Here is a 13961-nt window from a genome sequence, read left to right on the forward strand (position 1 = left end):
CTACTAACACCTGAAGGAGCCTATCACAAGGAGTCTCTGACGTCACCTGGTGGCACTGGCCACTCAGAGCAGTCCAGTGTGCCAGCAGCACCTCTGTTTCCAAGATGGCAGAGGTCTGGAGCACACTGGAGGAGCTCTGGACACCTCCCAGGGGAGGTGCAGGTCAGGGGAGTGGTCACTCCCCTTTCCTTTGTCCAGTTTCGCGCCAGAGCAGGGGCTAAGGGGTCCCTGAACCGGTGTAGACTGGCTTATGCAGAATTGGGCACCTCTGTGCCCAACAAAGCATTTCCAGAGGCTGGGGGAGGCTACTCCTCCCCTGCCTTCACACCATTTTCCAAAGGGAGAGGGTGTCACACCCTCTCTCAGAGGAAGTTCTTTGTTCTGCCATCCTGGGCCAGGCCTGGCTGGACCCCAGGAGGGCAGATGCCTGTCTGAGGGGTTGGCAGCAGCAGCAGCTGCAGTGAAACCCCAGGAAGGGCAGTTTGGCAGTACCAGGGTCTGTGCTACAGACCACTGGGATCATGGAATTGTACCAACAATGCCAGGATGGCATAGAGGGGGCAATTCCATGATCATAGACATGTTACATGGCCATATTCGGAGTTACCATGGTGAAGCTACATATAGGTAGTGACCTATATGTAGTGCACGCGTGTAATGGTGTCCCCGCACTCACAAAGTTCAGGGAATTGGCTCTGAACAATGTGGGGGCACCTTGGCTAGTGCCAGGGTGCCCTCACACTAAGTAACTTTGCACCTAACCTTTACCAGGTAAAGGTTAGACATATAGGTGACTTATAAGTTACTTAAGTGCAGTGTAAAATGGCTGTGAAATAACGTGGACGTTATTTCACTCAGACTGCAGTGGCAGGCCTGTGTAAGAATTGTCAGAGCTCCCTATGGGTGGCAAAAAAAATGCTGCAGCCCACAGGGATCTCCTGGAACCCCAATACCCTGGGTACCTCAGTACCATATACTAGGGAATTATAAGGGTGTTCCAGTAAGCCAATGTAAATTGGTAAAAATGGTCACTAGCCTGTCAGTGACAATTTGGAAGTAATGAGAGAGCATAACCACTGAGGTTCTGGTTAGCAGAGCCTCAGTGAGACAGTTAGGCCCCACACAGGGAACATATACATGCACACCTATGAGCACTGGGGCCCTGTGTGACAGGGTCCCAGTGACACATACATATAGGCCACAAACGTATGAGCACTGGGGTCCTGACCAGCAGGATCCCAGTGACACATAACAAACATACTGAAAACATAGTGTTTTCACTATGAGCACTGAGGCCTGGCTATCAGGATCCCAGTGAGACAGTGAAAACAGTGACAAAACCCCGACATACACTCACAAACAGGCCAAAAGTGGGGGTAACAAGGCTAGAAAGAGGCTACCTTCTCACACAACCCCCCCCCAAACAAAGGACAATAAGGCTAACCTTGGCCAGTTGAGACTTTATTGTCTAAGTGGTGATAAGTAGAGAGTAGCTCTGCAATAGACTGGTTACTCCCTTTATCATCCACTATATGGTTACTTCCCTGTGGGGATGTAAACCACCCTGTTTGAAGTTTTTTAGCTAAGCAACAATGTGAAGATGTATTTTCAGAGTTTCTATCAGTAAGTTTTAGTTTAGAGCAGTGGGAATTATCCACTGAACCTATTTGTAGTGATGGAAATGCCAGACAGGGATGCTGTCTCAGTAAAGCCATAGCTGGGCAAAAACTTTGTCCATATGGCTGGAAGAGAGAACAGGGATGCTGTTTCTCTTGGGTTGGAGCAGGGCAGGGCAGGGATGCTGTCCTATCAGCTCCACACTAGGGCAGGGATGCTGTCCTAAGTGTTGTGAGGCAGTGCAGAGTTTCTGCACTAAAGTTTCTCTGGGAGGGTTGGAGGGATGCTCCATGTTAACTAAAATGGTGCTCTTTTTCTCACCAATGTTAGTTATCCCACAGAGAGGTACTTCCACCTCAGGGAGTACAGTTTTGCCAACTGATGATTCCCTTGGAACAGGTGCCACCCCAGGAGAGGTTTCTCCCACCACAGGAATGGTATCCTGAATGGTAGGGTGGTTAGGGGATACTGTGATACCCTTTTTACCTGTTGATGGAGAGGGATCCTGAGTTTTCAGGCCTTCTCTCCTTTGCTTTTTCATTTCACTTGAAATGAGAGGGAACAATTCCTCAGGGATGCCCAGCATGGCTGCATGGGCATAAAACTCTACATCAGCCCAACCTGAGGCCTCTAGGTCATTACCTAAGAGACAGTCTACAGGTAAGCTAGGTGATACCACCACCTGCTTAGGGCCAGTAACTCCACCCCAACTAAACTGAATTATAGCTAAGGGAAGAAACTTAGTGGAGTTATGGACATCAATAATCTTATACTGTTGTCCAATGATGTGTTGATCAGGGTGCACTAGGTTTTCAGTCACCAAAGTGAAACTGGCACCTGTGTCCCTGTAGGCCAAGGCCTCAACACCATTTATTGAAACTGTCTGCCTGTACTTATCCATTGTAAGGGGACAAGCAGCCAGTGTGGCAAGGCCAATGCCACTAGGTGTGACAGAAACTGTCTTGGGACTGATTACATCAGTTTCCACTATGGACCCATAAGTGAACCCAACTACACCCTTTGCTTGACTGTTGCCAGCAGTCCCACCACTAGTACCACTACTGCTAGGGGCACTAGAGCTTGATGTATTAGTGGTGGTAGGCTCAGGGGGTTTACCTGGACAGGACTTATCCCCTGGCCTATGGCCTCTATTTTTACACACAAAGCACCAAGGCTTTTTAATGTGTGCAGGTTGGGAAGAAGAGGAAGAATTTGTTTTATCCCCACCCTCTGAAGAGTGTTTAAGATTTAAGTGGGATCTTTGGTTTTACCCTTATCCCCATGCTTATCTTGAGATTTTTCACCATCTTTCTTCTTATTGCCATCTTTGTCACCCCCTGTATGAACTTTTCTGTTCACTCTTGTTCTGACCCATTTGTCTGCCTTCTTTCCCAATTCTTGGGGAGAGGTCAGATCAGAGTCCACCAAGTACTGGTGCAACAAATCAGACACACAATTATTAAGAATATGCTCTCTCAGGATCAAGTTATACAGGCTGTCATAATCAGTAACTTTACTGCCATGTAACCACCCCTCCAAGGCCTTCACTGCCTGGTCAATGAAATCAACCCAGTCTTGTGAAGACTCCTTTTTGGTATCTCTGAACTTTATCCTGTACTGTTCAGTGGTTAAGCCATAACCATCCAGGAGTGCATTCTTAAGAACTGTAAAATTATTGGCATCACTTTCTTTCACAGTAAGGAGTCTATCCCTACCCTTTCCACTAAATGATAGCCATAGGATAGCAGCCCACTGCTTTTGAGGGACATCCTGTACAGCACAGGCCCTCTCAATTGCAGCAAACCACTTGTTAATGTCATCCCCCTCCTTGTAAGGGGGAACTATCTTGTGCAGATTCCTGGAATCATGCTCTTTTGCAGGATGACTATGGGGAATACTGCTGCTGCCACCATGGGTATCTAAACCCAACTTCTGTCTTTCCTTCTCTAATTCTAAAGACTGTCTATCCAAATCCAGCTGTTGCTTCTTGAGCTTCAGTCTGGTTTGTTCCACTCTCAATCTATTGAGCTCCCTTTCTAACAATCTGTCATCAGGGTGGGTGGGAGGGACATTTCTAGATACAGAGGTATGATGGGAATGAACAGAAGGAGACCTGTCCCTTACAGAGGGCACCCTAACAGCTTGGCTACCAGTATAATGTGAGAGCACACCATTAGTATGGTGTGATTCAACCTCTGTACCAACTATGCTAGACTGTCTAGTAATGGGCAGGCTGAGAAGTTTCTTTCCTGAACCTTTTCCTGGGGGAGTCCCTGGATCAGATTGAGAACCATTAGCTACTTTTTCTACAGATTGGGCACTTATGGCCTTATCCTGTACTCTAAGCATATTAATTAACAGTTCTAAGGAAGGATTCTTCCCTACACTCAAACCTCTCTCTATGCAGAGACTACTTGCTCCTTTCCAGCTAAGGTGATCATATGCAAGTTTGGACAGTTCAACATTTTGGCCTGTGCCAGACATTTTTTTGAGAGAGTTAAAGTGATAGAAAAAGAGAAAAAAGTTTTCAGAACTTTTTGGAAAGACAGAAAAAAAACTTTTTAAACTTTTAAGAACTTTTTGAAAGTTTAGAAGTACTTTTCAGCACTTAGAAAAGAGTGAAAAGAGGAAATGCAAAACTTTTTGGCTATGTGTATATACACTGACCTTGTTTTGTATATTTTTCTCTTATGAAAAGTACAATGACAAGAGTGGTAAGTAGTCTCAAGCACTTATCCCACCGCTGCACAACCAATGTAGGAGGCTGGACTGGCTTGTAGTGAGTACCAAGGGGTACTTGCACCTTGCACCAGGCCCAGTTATCCCTTATTAGTGTATAGGGTGTCTAGCAGCTTAGGCTGATAGATAATGGTAGCTTAGCAGAGCAGCTTAGGCTGAACTAGGAGACGTGTGAAGCTACTACAGTACCACCTAGTGTCATATGCACAATATCATAAGAAAACACAATACACAGTTATACTAAAAATAAAGGTACTTTATTTTTATGACAATATGCCAAAGTATCTTAGAGTGTACCCTCAGTGAGAGGATAGGAAATATACACAAGATATATATACACAATAGCAAAAATATGCAGTATAGTCTTAGAAAACAGTGCAAACAATGTATAGTTACAATAGGATGCAATGGGGAAACATAGGGATAGGGGCAATACAAACCATATACTCCAAAAGTGGAATGCGAACCACGAATGGACCCCAAACCTATGTGACCTTGTAGAGGGTCGCTGGGACTATTAGAAAATAGTGAGAGTTAGAAAAATAACCCTCCCCCAGACCCTGAAAAGTGAGTGCAAAGTGCACTAAAGTTCCCCTAAGGACAAAATAGTCGTGTTAGAGGGAAAATGCAAGGAAAACACAAATCAGCAATGCAACAACTATGGATTCCTGACTGAGGGTACCTGTGGAACAAGGGGACCAAGTCCAAAAGACACAAGCAACTCGGAGATGGGCAGATGCCCAAGAAATGCCAGCGGTTGGTGCAAAGAAGCTCTTACTAGACTGAAGAACTGTGAATACTGCAGGAACGACAAGGGCTAGAGACTTCCCCTTTGGTGGACGGATCCCTCTCGCCTTGTAGAGTCGTGCAGAAGTGTTTTCCCGCCGGAAGGACGCCAACAAGCCTTGCTACACGCAAATCGTGCGTTTGGCGTTTTTGGACGCTGCTGGGGCTCAGGAGGGACCAGGAGGTCGCAAATTGGACCTGCAGAGAGAGGGGACGTCGAGCAAGACAAAGAGCCCTCACTGAAGCAGGTAGCACCCGGAGAAGTGCCAGAAACAGGCACTACGAGGATGCGTGAAACGGTGCTCGCCGAAGTTGCACAAAGGAGTCCCACGTCGCCGGAGACCAACTTAGAAAGTCGTGCAATGCAGGTTAGAGTGCCGTGGACCCAGGCTTGGCTGTGCACGAAGGATTTCCGCCGGAAGTGCACAGGGGCCGGAGTAGCTTGCAAAGTCGCGGTTCCCAGCAATGCAGCCCAGCGAGGTGAGGCAAGGACTTACCTCCACCAAACTTGGGCTGAAGAGTCACTGGACTGTGGGGGTCACTTGGACGGTGTCGCTGGATTCGAGGGACCTCGCTCGTCGTGCTGAGAGGAGACCCAAGGGACCGGTAATGCAGCTTTTTGGTGCCTGCGGTTGCAGGGGGAAGATTCCGTCGACCCACGGGAGATTTCTTCGGAGCTTCTGGTGCAGAGAGGAGGCAGACTACCCCCACAGCATGCACAAGCAGAAAAACAGTCGAGAAGGCGGCAGGATCAGCGTTACAGAGTTGCAGTAGTCGTCTTTGCTACTATGTTGCAGGTTTGCAGGCTTCCAGCGCGGTCAGCGGTCGATTCCTTATCAGAAGGTGAAGAGGGAGATGCAGAGGAACTCGGCTGAGCTCATGCATTCGTTATCTGAAGTTTCCCCAGAGACAGAGACCCTAAATAGCCAGAAAAGAGGGTTTGGCTACCTAGGAGAGAGGAAAGGCTACTAACACCTGAAGGAGCCTATCACAAGGAGTCTCTGACGTCACCTGGTGGCACTGGCCACTCAGAGCAGTCCAGTGTGCCAGCAGCACCTCTGTTTCCAAGATGGCAGAGGTCTGGAGCACACTGGACGAGCTCTGGACACCTCCCAGGGGAGGTGCAGGTCAGGGGAGTGGTCACTCCCCTTTCCTTTGTCCAGTTTCGCGCCAGAGCAGGGGCTAAGGGGTCCCTGAACCGGTGTAGACTGGCTTATGCAGAATTGGGCACCTCTGTGCCCAACAAAGCATTTCCAGAGGCTGGGGGAGGCTACTCCTCCCCTGCCTTCACACCATTTTCCAAAGGGAGAGGGTGTCACACCCTCTCTCAGAGGAAGTTCTTTGTTCTGCCATCCTGGGCCAGGCCTGGCTGGACCCCAGGAGGGCAGATGCCTGTCTGAGGGGTTGGCAGCAGCAGCAGCTGCAGTGAAACCCCAGGAAGGGCAGTTTGGCAGTACCAGGGTCTGTGCTACAGACCACTGGGATCATGGAATTGTACCAACAATGCCAGGATGGCATAGAGGGGGCAATTCCATGATCATAGACATGTTACATGGCCATATTCGGAGTTACCATGGTGAAGCTACATATAGGTAGTGACCTATATGTAGTGCACGCGTGTAATGGTGTCCCCGCACTCACAAAGTTCAGGGAATTGGCGCTGAACAATGTGGGGGCACCTTGGCTAGTGCCAGGGTGCCCTCACACTAAGTAACTTTGCATCTAACCTTTACCAGGTAAAGGTTAGACATATAGGTGACTTATAAGTTACTTAAGTGCAGTGTAAAATGGCTGTGAAATAACGTGGACGTTATTTCACTCAGGCTGCAGTGGCAGGCCTGTGTAAGAATTGTCAGAGCTCCCTATGGGTGGCAAAAGAAATGCTGCAGCCCACAGGGATCTCCTGGAACCCCAATACCCTGGGTACCTCAGTACCATATACTAGGGAATTATAAGGGTGTTCCAGTAAGCCAATGTAAATTGGTAAAAATGGTCACTAGCCTGTCAGTGACAATTTGGAAGTAATGAGAGAGCATAACCACTGAGGTTCTGGTTAGCAGAGCCTCAGTGAGACAGTTAGGCACCACACAGGGAACATATACATGCACACCTATGAGCACTGGGGCCCTGTGTGACAGGGTCCCAGTGACACATACATATAGGACCAAACGTATGAGCACTGGGGTCCTGACCAGCAGGATCCCAGTGACACATAACAAACATACTGAAAACATAGTGTTTTCAATATGAGCACTGAGGCCTGGCTATCAGGATCCCAGTGAGACAGTGAAAACAGTGACAAAACCCCGACATACACTCACAAACAGGCCAAAAGTGGGGGTAACAAGGCTAGAAAGAGGCTACCTTCTCACAATGTGTTCCCTGTGTAATGCCTAACTGTCTCACTGAGGCTCTGCTAACCAGAACCTCAGTGGTTATGCTCTCTCTGCTTTACAAATTTGTCACTAACAGGCTAGTGACTAAATTTACCAATTCACATTGGCATACTGGTACACCCAGATAATTCCCTAGTATATGGTACTGAGGTACCCAGGGTATTGGGGTTCCAGGAGATCCCTATGGGCTGCAGCATTTCTTTTGCCACCCATAGGGAGCTCTGACAATTCTTACACAGGCCTGCAAGTGCAGCCTGTGTGAAATAACGTCCACGTTATTTGACAGCCATTTACCACTGCACTTAAGTAACTTATCAGTCACCTATATGTCTAACCTTCACCTGATGAGGGTTGGGTGCAAAGTTACTTAGTGTGTGGGCACCCTGGCACTAGCCAAGGCGCCCCCTGTAGGAGGCTGGACTGGCTTGTAGTGAGTACCAAGGGGTACTTACACCTTGCACCAGGCCCAGGTATCCCTTATTAGTGTATAGGGTGTCTAGCAGCTGTGGCTGATAGATAATGGTAGCTTAGCAGTGCAGCTTAGGCTGAACTAGGAGACGAGTGAAGCTCCTACAGTACCACTAGTGTCACTTGCACAATATCATAAGAAAACACAATACACAGATATACTAAAAATAAAGGTACTTTATTTTTATGACAATATGCCAAAGTATCTCAGTGAGTACCCTCAGTATGAGGATAGCAAATATACACAAGATATATGTACACAATACCAAAAATATGCAGTATAGTAATAGAAAACAGTGCAAACAATGTATAGTTACAATAGGATGCAAAGGTGGCACATAGGGATAGGGGCAACACAAACCATATACTCCAAAAGTGGAATGCGAACCACGAATGGACCCCAAACCTATGTGACCTTGTAGAGGGTCGCTGGGACTGTAAGAAAACAGTGAGGGTTAGAAAAATAGCCCACCCCAAGACCCTGAAAGGTGAGTGCAAAGTGCACTGAAGTTCCCCAAAGAGCACAGAAGTCGTGATAGGGGAATTCTGCAGGAAAGACCAACACCAGCAATGCAACAACGATGGATTTCCAGACTAGAGTACCTGTGGAACAAGGGGACCAAGTCCAAAAGTCACGATCAAGTCGAGAGTGGGCAGATGCCCAGGAAATGCCAGCTGTGGTTGCAAAGAAGCTGCTACTGGACAGTAGAAGCTGAGGATTCTGCAAGAACGACAAGGGCTAGAAACTTCCCCTTTGGAGGATGGATGTCCCATGTCGTGAAGAGTCGTGCAGAAGTGTTTTCCTGCGGAAAGACCGTAAACAAGCCTTGCTAGCTGCAAAGCTCGCGGTTGGGGTTTTTGGATGCTGCTGTGGCCCAGGAGGGACAAGGATGTTACCAATTGCGTCAGGGGACAGAAGCAAGCAGCACCCGGAGAAGTGCCGGAACAGGCACTACGAAGTGGAGTGAAACGGTGCTCACCCGAAGTTGCACAAGAGAGTCCCATGCCGCCGGAGGACAACTCAGGAGGTCGTGCAATGCAGGTTAGAGTGCCGTGGACCCAGGCTTGGCTGTGCACAAAGGAAATCCTGGAAAAGTGCACAGGAGCCGGAGTAGCTGCAAAACACGCGGTTCCCAGCAATGCAGTCTGGTGTGGGGAGGCAAGGACTTACCTCCACCAAACTTGGACTGCAGAGTCACTGGACTGTGGGAGTCACTTGGACAGAGTTGCTGAGTTCAAGGGATCTCGCTTGTCGTGCTGAGAGGAGACCCAAAGGACCGGTGATGCAGTTCTTTGGTGCCTGCGGTTGCAGGGGGAAGATTCCGTCGACCCACGGGAGATTTCTTCGGAGCTTCTAGTGCAGAGAGGAGGCAGACTACCCCCACAGCATGCACCACCAGGAAAACAGTCGAGAAGGCGACAGGATCAGCGTTACAGTGTGGCAGTAGTCGTCTTTGCTACTTTGTTGCAGTTTTGCGGGCTTCCATGGCGGTCAGCAGTCGATTCCTTGGCAGAAGGTGAAGAGAGAGATGCAGAGGAACTCTGATGAGCTCTTGCATTCGTTATCTAAGGAATTCCCCAAAGCAGAGATCCTAAATAGCCAGAAAAGAGGGTTTGGCTACTTAGGAGAGAGGATAGGCTAGCAACACCTGAAGGAGCCTATCAGAAGGAGTCTCTGACGTCACCTGCTGGCCCTGGCCACTCAGAGCAGTCCAGTGTGCCAGCAGCACCTCTGTTTCCAAGATGGCAGAGGTCTGGAGCACACTGGAGGAGCTCTGGGCACCTCCCAGGGGAGGTGCAGGTCAGGGGAGTGGTCACTCCCCTTTCCTTTGTCCAGTTTCGCGCAAGAGTAGGGCTGAGGGGTCCCTGAACCGGTGTAGACTGGCTTATGCAGAAATGGGCAACATCTGTGCCCATGAAAGCATTTCCAGAGGCTGGGGGAGGCTACTCCTCCCCTGCCTTCACACCATTTTCCAAAGGGAGAGGGTGTAACACCCTCTCTCAGAGGAAGTCCTTTGTTCTGCCATCCTGGGACAAGCCTGGCTGGACCCCAGGAGGGCAGAAACCTGTCTGAGGGGTTGGCAGCTGCAGCAGCTGCAGTGAAACCCCTGAAAAGGCAGTTTGGCAGTACCCGGGTCTGTGCTAGAGACCCGTGGGATCATGGGATTGTACCAACAATGCCAGGATGGCATAGAGGGGGCAATTCCATGATCATAGACATGTTACATGGCCATATTCTGAGTTACCATTGTGAAGCTATATATAGGTAGTGACCTATGTATAGTGCACGCGTGTAATGGTGTCCCCGCACTCACAAAGTCCGGGGAATTTGCCCTGAACAATGTGGGAGCACCTTGGCTAGTGCCAGGGTGCCCACACACTAAGTAACTTTGCACCTAACCTTTACCAGGTAAAGGTTAGACATATAGGTGACTTATAAGTTACTTAAGTGCAGTGGTAAATGGCTGTGAAATAACGTGGACGTTATTTCACTCAGGCTGCAGTGGCAGGCCTGTGTAAGAATTGCCAGAGCTCCCTATGGGTGGCAAAAGAAATGCTGTAGCCCACAGGGATCTCCTGGAACCCCAATACCCTGGGTACCTCAGTACCATATACTAGGGAATTATAAGGGTGTTCCAGTATGCCAATGTGAATTGGTGAAATTGGTCACTAGCCTGTTAGTGACAATTTGGAAAGAAATGAGAGAGCATAACCACTGAGGTTCTGGATAGCAGAGCCTCAGTGAGACAGTTAGTCATAACACAGGTAACACATACAGGGCACACTTATGAGCACTGGGGCCCTGGCTGGCAGGGTCCCAGTGACACATACAACTAAAACAACATATATACAGTGAAAAATGGGGGTAACATGCCAGGCAAGATGGTACTTTCCTACACCCCCACATCGTTCAGGGCACATTGCACGGACTTTGTGAGTGCGGGGACACCATTACACGCCTGCACTGTACATAGGTCACTACCTATGTACAGCGTCACAATGATAACTTTGAACATGGCCATGTAACATGTCTAAGATCATGGAATTGTCACCCCAATGCCATTCTGGCATTGGGGGGACAATTCCATGATCCCCCAGATCTCCTGCACAGAACCCGGGTACTGCCAAACTGTCTTTCCGGGGTCTCCACTGCAGCTGCTGCCAACCCCTCAGACACGTTTCTACCCTCCTGGGGTCCAGGTAGCCCTGGCCCAGGAAAGCAGAACAAAGAACTTCCTCTGAGAGAGGGTGTAACACCCTCTCTCTTTGGAAATAGGTGTGAAGGCTGGGGAGGAGTAGCCTCTCCCAGCCTCTGGAAATGCTTTGAAGGGCACAGATGCTGCCCATCTCTGCATAAGCCAGTCTACACCGGTTAAGGGATCCCCCAGCCCTGCTCTGGTGCGAAACTGGACAAAGGAAAGGGGAGTGACCACTCCCCTGACCTGCACCTCCCAGGGGAGGTGCCCAGAGCTCCTCCAGTGTGTCTCAGACCCCTGCCATCTTGGAAACAGAGGTGTCTGTGGCACACTGGACTGCTCTGAGTAGCCAGTGCCAGCAGGTGACGTCAGAGGCTCCTTGTGATAGGCTCTTACCTCTCTTGGTAGTCAATCCTCCTTCCTAGGTAGCCAAACCTCCTTTTCTGGCTATTTAGGGTCTCTGCTTTGGGGATCTCACCAGATAACGAATGCAAGAGCTCATCAGAGTTCCTCTGCATCCCCCTCTTCACCTTCTGCCAAAGGATCGACCGCTGACTGCTCAGGACGCCTGCAAAAGCGCAACAAAGTAGCAAGACGACTACTAGCAACCTTGTATCGCTTCATCCTGCCCGCTTTCTCAACTGTTTCCTGGTGGTGCATGCGCTGGGGGTAGCCTGCCTCCTCTCTGCACCAGGAGCTCTGAAGAAATCTCCCGTGGGTCGACGGAATCTTCCCCCTGCAACCGCAGGCAACAAAAGACTGCATCACCGGTCCTCGGGGTCCCCTCTCAGCATGAGCGTGGTCCCTGGAACTCAGCAACACTGCCTAAGTGACTCCCAGAGTCCAGTGACTCTTCAGTTCAAGTTTAGTGGAGGTAAGTCCTTGCCTCCCCACGCTAGACTGCATTGCTGGGTACTGCGTGATTTGCAACTGCTCCGGCTCCTGTGCACTCTTCCAGGATTTCATCTTGCACAGCCAAGCCTGGGACCCCAACACTCTAACCCGCAGTGCACAACCTTCTGAGTTGTCCTCCGGTGTCGTGGGACTCCCTTTTCTGACTTCAGGTGGACTCTGGTTCACTCCTCTTCTAAGTGCTTGATGCGGTACTTCTGCAGGTGCCGTCTGCTTCTGTGAGGGCTCCCTGACTTGCTGGGCACCCCCACTGTCTCCTCAACCAAGTGGCAACATCGTGAGCCCTCCTGGGCCACAGCAGCATCCAAAAACCCTACCCGCGACCCTTGCAGCTAGCAAGGCTTGTTTGCGGTCTTTCTGCGTGGGAACACCTCTGCAAGCTTCTTCACGACATGGGACATCCATCCTTCAAAGGGGAAGTTCCTAGTCCTCTTCGTTCTGGCAAAACACCAAGCTTCTTCCATCCGGTGGCAGCTTCCTTGCACCCTCAGCTGGCATTTCCTGAGCTCCTGCCCACTCTCGACACTGTCGCGACTCTTGGACTTGGCCCCCTTGTCTTACAAGTACTCAGGTCCGGAAATCCACTGTTGTTGCATTGCTGCTGTTGGTTTTCCTTGCAGAATCCCCCTATCACGACTTCTGTGCTCTCTGGGGGTTGTAGGTGCACTTTACACCTACCTTACAGGGTCTTGGGGTGGGCTAGTTTTCTAACCCTCATTGTTTTCTTACAGTCCCAGTGACCCTGTACAAGCTCGCATAGGTTTGGGGTCCATTCGTGGTTCGCATTCCACTTTTGGAGTATATGGTTTGTGTTGCCCCTAAACCTATGTGCTCCTATTGCAATCTATTGTAACTTTACACTGCTTGAATTACTTCCTTTTGCTATTACTGCATAATTTTGGCATTGTGTACATATATCTTGTGTATATATCCTATCCTCATACTGAGGGTACTCACTGAGATACTTTTGGCATATTGTCATAACAATAAAGTACCTTTATTTTTAGTACTTCTGTGTATTGTGTTTTCTTATGATATTGTGCATATGACACCAGTGGTATAGTAGGAGCTTTGCGTGTCTCCTAGTTCAGCCTAAGCTGCTAGAAACACCTCTTCTACACTAATAAGAGATAACTGGACCTGGCACAAGATGTAAGTACCTCTGGTACCCACTACAAGCCAGGCCAGCCTCCTACATAGATGTACTCCATACTTCTCAGTTGTATGTTTAATAACCTGGTTATACATGCCTGTACTGTTGGGGGAGAGGGCCCCGAGGAGTAACTGTTACCACTTCTTCTGAGGAGTCTGTATCGAGCTCCTGCCACTGCTCCACATATTCAGCTTCTGAGTCCTGATATGTTTCAGCCAGATGTTCCTCCTCTTCCTCATGGAAAAGGTCTTCTTCCTCTTCTTGGGGCTCTGGAGTAAGGGGAGGTTCAATTTCCTCAACCTCTTTCTCCTTCTGCTCTCTCTCGGCATCAAAGTATTTTGGGGTATGTGGAACCCCTTTAGGCTCTCGTCAAAATCCCCCCTTTTCTGAATAAGGGCAGGCATTTCGGCCTCAAGACGCCTTCTCTTTTGCTCTATCTCTGCCGCCTTGTCTTCAGCGTCCCAACTTGGTGTCTTCCTCTTCGGCGTCGAAGAGTTCTTCGAATACATCTCAGTCGTCAAACTTCATCGTTCCGCTTGCGGCCTGACTGGTTTTGACGGCGAAGCATCTTTTCATCGACCGTCTTTCGATGGCTTGGATTTGTTGAGTCTCCTGCGAAATCTCCTTTGAGGGATCCCAGAGGCTCTTTTTGTTGGGGCATGCCTACGGTCAGTGAGCTCTTCTATGCCAAGG

The sequence above is a fragment of the Pleurodeles waltl genome, chromosome 1_2 (genome assembly GCF_031143425.1).
Source record: "Pleurodeles waltl isolate 20211129_DDA chromosome 1_2, aPleWal1.hap1.20221129, whole genome shotgun sequence".
NCBI lineage: Eukaryota > Metazoa > Chordata > Amphibia > Caudata > Salamandridae > Pleurodeles > Pleurodeles waltl.